Source organism: Aplysia californica, unplaced genomic scaffold (genome assembly GCF_000002075.1).
Source record: "Aplysia californica isolate F4 #8 unplaced genomic scaffold, AplCal3.0 scaffold01136, whole genome shotgun sequence".
Lineage (NCBI taxonomy): Eukaryota > Metazoa > Mollusca > Gastropoda > Aplysiida > Aplysiidae > Aplysia > Aplysia californica.
In genome coordinates, this window is record NW_004798406.1 from 89,889 (window position 1) to 98,738 (window position 8,850).

General features: G+C 39.5%; 1 protein-coding gene across 1 annotated transcript in view; it reads right to left on the reverse strand.

Moving 5' to 3' along the window:
- The window catches only part of LOC101857458 (probable ubiquitin carboxyl-terminal hydrolase FAF-X), a gene marked incomplete at its 3' end in the record, with an annotated part of 54,134 nt that extends 52,331 nt beyond the window's left edge, over positions 1-1,803 (reverse strand). Inside the window, 1 exon segment of the mRNA XM_013090084.2 lies at positions 1,643-1,803.
- Between the last annotated feature and the right edge of the window lie 7,047 nt (positions 1,804-8,850).

An 8,850-nucleotide genomic window follows, 5' to 3' on the forward strand; every position in this document is an offset into this window, starting at 1 on the left:
TCTAAACACCCAAAACTTTTCAAAAAACTATTTTAAAAAATAAGAATAAAAAGTGCAGACGGAATATTGCCAATTTTTCCCCTTTCTTGTATGTTAGTTATATTCCAAAAGTCAAAGCTTTGCACCTGCACCTGAGATTGTCTCTAGATCTAGATATATGTAGAGGAAAACACAAAACACTTTTCATCTACTCACTCTCCCCCAATCTAAAGAAACAAAAGACATGAAGCTACAGCGAGCACCTAGCACACCTCTGTGATTGTCCCAATTATAAATGACGAGTTCCGCCATCTATTTTTGTCGTCTTCTGGGGTCCCCCCCCCCCCCCAAGACTCTTGGGTTTCCCTCGCCAGTAACTGTTGACTAGATCTCGCCGTGTTTGTTTCTTTTGTATTAAATTAATAATTTGCGTTATCTTTTTTATAAACAATCTCAGCAATTCCCGTTCTATAAATTTACCTTCTCAAAGTTGTACACAAACATACACATACACAAGCGCGCGTGCACATACAGCCCAAGCAGTCGGTGACGAAACCAAGTGTCAGTGACGTGGCCCATCGCGCGCCAAGCGGGCCATCCAGTGAGATGTAGTCAACTGACGAGGGAAGCCCCGGAAGACGACGAAAATAGATGGTGGAAATACGTCATCTATATTCAGGCCAATGACAGAGGTGTGCTAGGTGCTCGCTTTAGTAGCTTCATGTAAACAAAAGCCTCAACTCAGCCAAGACCAAATAAAGTCCACAAAAAGTTTCAACAAATCTCAGACTCTCAACCTTCTCTCTACTGAATCTAGATTTATCACTGGAACAGCAAGTAGGCCTATTTGACCTTACATCATGAAGTCTTACTAAATCTAGATCTAGATCTAGATCTAGATCTAGATAGAATCTATAAACTAACTCCTGATACAACTTGAGTCACTTGAGTCTGGCTGGCGAGTGGTGACATGATGATGTTTCAACCAAACAGGTAGTAGGCCAGTATGTGAGTGCAGATCTGGTCCAATGTACTGACATTGTATGTCAAGAAGTGTATTGAATGATCTTGTAGCTCCTGATGCCACTGGCTAGTCTGGCACTGGTGAGTGGTAGATTCTAGAGTCTAGAGTGTGATGATGTTTTTAGCAGCATCACTGAACTGTGACTATGAGTAGCCTACATCCCAATGCTGAGATTAGAAACACCTAGCTGAGTTAGAAAAGTATGTGACATTGACTGAATAACAAATACGTAATTGAAAAGATCTGCTCTTAATTTTATTTAGACCAAACAGCCAACTGGTTCTTGGCATTGGCTAAACACTTTACTCAACAAACTGACCATGTCCCAGTCCCCCCAGTCAGCAGACCCTGGTCAGTCATTTGTTGCACCGGCTAACGGGATCGAAACTGAATAACTTAATCATGGGGTTCTTAAAAATGGCATCAACAAAATAATGAACAAACCATTCATGCAGCACTGTAATTACCACGGCATGACAAAGCTAGTTTGAGCATATTGCGAGCATCGTAATCTTGGCATTGAGTGAGAGGAAAACCCAAATGACTGAACAAAATGGCCGACTTCACAAACAGAACGTTAACTTCCTTGGACTTTTTGTCTCTTCACGACTATTACAGGGGCGTTTATGATAATCTCACCTGTGTGACTGCACAAATGGGATGTGAGCAGAGAGAGCACATCAGTTCTAGTGTATAATAGCTTCAAGAAAAGGTGCAAACAATGTTATTTACACTTAGATTTCCTTGAAACAAGTTCTTACACACAATAGGCTAAAAATACACTACACAGTATTATGGTAATGATTAGATCTCGTTGCTTCGAGATTTTATAAAATTTTGTCTTTATCCTATAATTTTACAAAAATATTTAATTCAAAATAAAAGCTTCGAAAATGTGTTCTAAAATCAAGTAAAATAAGAATAATGTTTTCTTTATCAACAAAATTTTGATAGATTGTACGAAAACATGAAAAACATCGCTCTCAAAAACTGTGCCTTGTTCCCTCCCCTGGTTCGCCGCTCGGCGTTCGCTCCGCCTTCCTTCAGCCCCCAGCAGCTGACTGTTACAATAATACATTGTATTTTATCTATTATGTTAAGATTAAATAAAAACAGTATCGTGCTACAGCTACAGAAACTCTTCGTCTAAAACAATATGTACAAATCTATGTGACATAAATCCTTTAGTGAGAAAGAGGAATAGGCCTAAAGGCAATTAATTGGGGATGAGCGAGCCCATCTTTTGCCACCATTTCAAACGAGGTTTCAAAACAGTTGTCTTTCACTCCCTTTTCTTCATCGGATGCATCCGTGGGGAATTAACAAATAATAATATGTAGGCCTAGCCTCTCTCTCTCTCTCTCTCTCTCTCTCTCTCTCTCTCTCTCTCTCTCTCTCTCTCTCTCTCTCTCTCTCTCTCTCTCTCTCTCTCTCTCTCTCTCTCTCTGACCCCCCCACATACACACACGGTACACGCACAATACACATACCCAAGTTTAAAAATACCCAGCGGGGACATGAACTAGAATCGATCAGCACCTGCACTGTGGCTCATTTATTTATTCCCAGTGCTGTGGTGTTTGGTTTGACACAAAGAACGAATAAAAAAAGACGAGAGAAATATTTGGAGGGTCCAAAGTGGAATATGGGTGGATATATAAGGAGAGCGACAGAGTTTGTCTGTTTTCTTTTTTTTTCTTTTTTTGGGGGGGGGGGGGGGCAGGTAGGATATATAGCAGATCAGAGGAATAGAGACAGGGGGAGAAAAATATAACTGAGTTGGAGTTACGTATATATTTTTTGTTGTTGTATTTGGGGGAGGGGGGTATTTTTTGCTTTTTATATATTTTTAAATTTCAATATTTGTTATTATTATATGGAGGGGGATCGTATATATGATGATAAGCTGAGGTGCAGTGTGTAACATCGAAAATTGCAGAGAAAGACATGGGAGTACAACACCGCGTTCCAGAAGGAATTATATAACTACTATTTGAGTACTCGTGGTTTTTTTAGTGGATCCACACACACTGTACACTTTACAGTGGAGCTGTTTCTGAGACAATAGGGGAGGGAGGGGGTGAGGTTGTCCAAATCGACAGCATTTGTGGAGTTGATATAACCTTAAAGGTGAATATATAGGCTTTGCCAAAGAACCAAATGTCATAGACTTACTTACTATCAGAGGGCATGTTCACGCTTTTCAAGACGATTGAGGAATCACGGACACATTGCTATCCTTTGATAGCTTCGCGAACGGGAAAATGGTACAGTCGTAGATGAAAATCTGCATTGAGAATCCTGGCCGTCGACGAGATTAGGAAAGTCATTGCTGCAGACATCGTCTACGGACAGACGTCTCATGGGGCTCGTCCACTGAATTCTGCACCCTGGTGACGTTTAAAGGAGTCGCGAACGGTGTATGTTTGACCTGAGGTGGTAATTTTGTCCAGGGATTTTTAGGTCTGATTCTCTACAGGCACAGGTCCTTATAACTGATGGACCATTTCCACCATTGACATCAAAGAAGGCCTTATGGGCACTTCAACATTATTTCCGTACCTTGTGCGAAATGAGTTGGTGGTGAGGAAATGTTCAATAGAAAAAGCTCTCTATGCTTTTTACTAATCTTAACCATGATCTCAGCAGACAAAGGAAACTTGAGAAAAACTATCTGCAAACTTTTGTTAGCCTGTTAGACCACTATAGTTTGAAAATGGCGCAATCGTTTGGATTTTTAGTGGTAGGCCTAATGCAAACTAGTGCGTCATGTTACAAAAATGGGGTTGAGCAAAACTATTCTGTAGATTTATCTAAAATGAATGTATATCAGACAAATTCCTTTTGACTTCCAAATGTAGTGGACAAATTTGAAACGCAAAACTTCAGTGTTGGGAAAAAATTGTACAGTGTTTTGTTGTTGTTGTTTTTTTGGATCACCCTATACTTACTAAAGAACAGTAACAGCCTTGCCAAGTTTAGCCTAAGCACGTAACGTAGGCCTACGTCAGCAGATTGAGAAAACGGTTTTTCGAAGACTGGGAGTGGCACATAGCTTGTGGTTTTACACGAAAGTATGTCCGGTATGACATGGGTCTTGTCTTATCTAACTGCCAGGTAATCTATTCTTATTTGTGGAGGTCGTGGCACTCATTTTTCGAGATTCTAAAGAAAGTGTTAATTAGCTTATAAATTATAATATACATGCCTACTTTAATTCACAGAGAGTTTAGTTTTAGTAAGTGTTTTACGGTATTGCAACTCAATAAGGTGATCAAGTGCCGAAGATTAGAAGCGTTACAAGAGAGTAACGAACACAAAAAAGGAGGAGAGATATGGATGATAGATGTTTGATAGGAAAGAAGGAGCAAACCACACCAGGGCACCCGCCAACCGCCCGCTCACACACACACACAGAGAGAGAGAGAGAGAGAGAGAGAGAGAGAGAGAGGGGAGGGTGCCGGTTTTAGTTGGCGGTGCTACCGCTTGAACGGTCTGACAGATGGTTTAGTTGTCGCTCTACCACGATATTATCTTGTGTCATGCATTTTATACAGGCTGGGGCTGTCTTTGGTCCTGCAGAATAATATGTTTTGGCTGTTGTCGAGGTGTGTGTGTGGGGGGGTGGGGGAGCGCACCCATTTATCTAGGCCTACAGTACAGGAGTAACGAAGTGATAAAGGAAAGGAGTGCCCACGCATACAAGACAAGAGAAACACACACGGTGAAAGGAGTGCCCACGCATACAAGACGAGAGAAACACACACGATGAAAGGAGTGTCCACACACAAGACAAGAGAAACACACACGGTGAAAGGAGTGCCCACGCACAAGACAAGAGAAACACACACGGTGAAAGGAGTGCCCACACACAAGACAAGAGAAACACACACGATGAAAGGAGTGCCCACACACAAGACAAGAGAAACACACACGGTGAAAGGAGTGCCCACGCACAAGACAAGAGAAACACACACGGTGAAAGGAGTGTCCACGCATACAAGACGAGAGAAACACACACGGTGAAAGGAGTGTCCACGCATACAAGACGAGAGAAACACACACGGTGAAAGGAGTGTCCACGCATACAAGACGAGAGAAACACATACGGTGAAAGGAGTGTCCACGCATACAAGACGAGAGAAACACACACGGTGAAAGGAGTGCCCACGCATACAAGACAAGAGAAACACACACGGTGACCAAAGAGCGCAGTACTTACTTTTACCTTTTCCATGTCGCGGGGAGGGGCAAGTTTCGGTCCTGTGCTAGGTGTGTAGTGTCTGTGATAGATATTTTACATGTATGTTGTTCCAGGACCCTTTTAACCCCATACAGTCAGATCTTTCTTGGTCTTCCTCCTGATTTGAAGCCGGATTCTCCGGTGTTATGAGCTCTTGTCGCTAGTTGTTTCTGTTCTGGGGCATTCTGGTTAGATGTCCAAACCATTAATTGATTCTTTGACGTTCTGTGAATTTTATTACTGGTTGTGGTATTCCAGTTTGTAGACGTATGGTTTCGTTTCTTATGCGGTCTCTTCTGACTTCTGGTGATGTGTAGTAACTTTTGGATGCCTCTCTATATATCCACAACTCTCTATATTATAACACCACAAGTATAAAAAAGCATTTTAAACGACCCATTACACCCCTTTTCCCCGCAAATTGTCAGACCACAAAGCGGCAGATATATACCTCTAAAAACAAAGAAAGGGAGATGTAAAAGTTTTTACCATCTAGCATAAGGCTACTGTCAGAATAAGCATCAATGTGTATTGCTCTTTACAGTCATGTATCTGACCTATAAAAATATCCCTCTAAAGGTCTTTCGATTAAATTCCTGCATGTGGTTGAATGACGCATCTGATGTAACATGTTTTGTCAGCTCTACTTTTTTTTATATATATATGAATTTTAATGAGAGTAATATAATATAATTAATTCTTTTTACGTATACCTGCATGTGTTTTTACGGTCCTGTACAGCCAAGAAAAATTTCCTTCTGGGATAATAAAGTAGGGCCTATTATCTTCTCTTATAAATTTTATCTTAACGACATTTTTTTGGGTCTCGGCGATGTTGTTTTCTAGAGGCTGCACTGTATTGTGAGATCTACGATTTAAAAAAAAAAAAAAAAAAAAAAAAATATATATCACGTTTATAAGTATGCCAGTGTAAAGACAACAACACAAACAACTGTCACAGCACTGTGCGTGTAGCTCTAACTTGTAATGTACAACAACACAAACAACTGTCACAGCACTGTACGTGTAGCTCTAACTTGTAATGTACAACAACACAAACAACTGTCACAGCACTGTACGTGTAGCTCTAACTTGTAATGGTAAGAGACAACAACACAAACAACTGTCACGGCACTGTGCGTGTAGCTCTAACTTGTAATGTTAAAAGAGACAACAACACAAACAACTGTCACAGCACTGTGCGTGTAGCTCTAACTTGTAATGTTAAAAGAGACAACAACACAAACAACTGTCACAGCACTGTGCGTGTAGCTCTAACTTGTAATGTTAAAAGAGACAACAACATGAGAAAACACACAAGTTTTAAAATCTTTTACTACACAAATTTCAGTGCAAAAACGTCAAGCCAGGTTTCTGCCTTGCGTAGAGTACAACAGAAATGTACATTCTTCCCCTTCTACAGGACCCAGACAAGTAGATCAACAATCTCAAAGTTGTTAACACAGTACTCTGAACCATTAAATTGGAATTCAAAATGTGGCCTATAATTTTTTTTAAAAACAACAACTGTTGTTATTACTGTAATTTTAAAAGACAACCACCCAGCACACATAAAAACACAAACAGGTTTAGCATAAACATGTGTATCAATTTCTAATTTCCACAAGATAAAAACCGCAGTAGTCAGTGTAAAATAAATGCCGTACCTGGCTACACTATCCCATGGTGCAGTTACTTAGTCCACCATTGAGGACAAAATAATCAACTAACAACTTGCTTCAACTTCAACTTTTGCTCTTGAGTATCAAACACAGAACTGCAGCTCTCTGACTCTTCTTAGTTTAGTTTTAGAAAGAGTTTTACAGCACTTGCAACACAATAAGGTCATATAAGTGCCGAAGATTAGAGGTGTTACAAGTAAGAGAGTACTAACAAACACAAAATAGAATGAGGGGAGATAAGGACGATAGATGTTTGATAGGAAAGGAGCAAACCACACCGGAGCACTCGTCAACCACTCACTAACTTGCTTCAACTTCAACTTTTGCTCTTGAGTATCAAACACAGAACAGCAGCTCTCTGACTCTCATACCTTGTTATATGAGTATGGTAACATAAATAAAGACCCAGAGGGAAAGGTAGGCCTACATTATATTTGAATGCTCCGACGCAAACAATATTGTTTAGGAACAGCTTCACTTTTGTACACATATAAATTATTATATATCTGAAAATGTACATTACGCTTCCCATTCTTCACAACATACTTCTAATTCTATTGACTTACACATACACAGCATTACCTTACAATCACTCAAAAAACAGTTTTTTGATCATTTCCCCTCACACAAGCTACTGGGGACAAACCATGATAAAAAGCAGGTGTCAATCTGATCAAAGACAAGAAGACAAAGACATGAATCAAAAGAGGGTAAAGAAAAAAAAGCAAAACAAGAAAACTTTACAACAAAAATTGTTATCTCCCTAGATCTAGATAGATCATCATATGACACATCACGTAATTCATCAATCATACACAAACTTTGAAAAAAGTCTCTATTTCAAGTGTAACCTAAGTTATATTACAAAACTGAAATTAATTCATCTTCAGAGTCAGAGCAAGGCTAAACTGAACAAATCTTTTACCGCCACCTAAGGCTCAATCAACAAGGAAGGAAGTGCTCTGTGGGTAGCTCAACCACAACATAAACAATGCACAAAGCTAAACACTATCAGTGAGTAGTTCTTTCTAAAAAGCTAAACACTATCAGTGAGTAGTTCTTTCTAAAAAGCTAAACACTATCAGTGAGTAGTTCTTTCTAAAAAGCTAAACACTATCAGTGAGTAGTTCTTTCTAAAAAGCTAAACACTATCAGTGAGTAGTTCTTTCTAAAAAGCTAAACACTATCAGTGAGTAGTTTTTTCTAAAAAGCTAAACACTATCAGTGAGTAGTTCTTTCTAAAAAGCTAAACACTATCAGTGAGTAGTTCTTTCTAAAAAGCTAAACACTATCAGTGAGTAGTTCTTTCTAAAAAGCTAAACACTATCAGTGAGTAGTTCTTTCTAAAAAGCTAAACACTATCAGTGAGTAGTTCTTTCTAAAAAGCTAAACACTATCAGTGAGTAGTTCTTTCTAAAAAGCTAAACACTATCAGTGAGTAGTTCTTTCTAAAAAGCTAAACACTATCAGTGAGTAGTTCTTTCTAAAAATGAGTAGTTCTTTCTAAAAAGCTAAACACTATCAGCATGTAGTTTTTTCAAGACCCAGACCAACCATTCGAGGAAATAAAAAAATCAGGATCTCCTGGGGAAAAAAATCGGGACCAACGACAAACCACCAGGGTGACTGCCAAGCCGACTTTAAAATTTACCATGAGTGTCCATAAATATATGAAGGCAGAGTTAGTTTTTAGAAAAATCTGGTGCAACAGAAGGAATAAAAAAATCGGGATACACGCGAATGAAATCGGGATGCTTGAGATTTGGGGCAAAAAAATTGTCCCGATTAAATCGGGATGAGTAGCAGGTCTGAAGACCCTTTGCGAAAGTCTCTGAGGAATTTTATTTTTAGCCATTGTCAACACAGATTTACCAGTGACGTCTTTAAAAATACAGCAAGTCTTCTAACCTCCCCCTTACCCA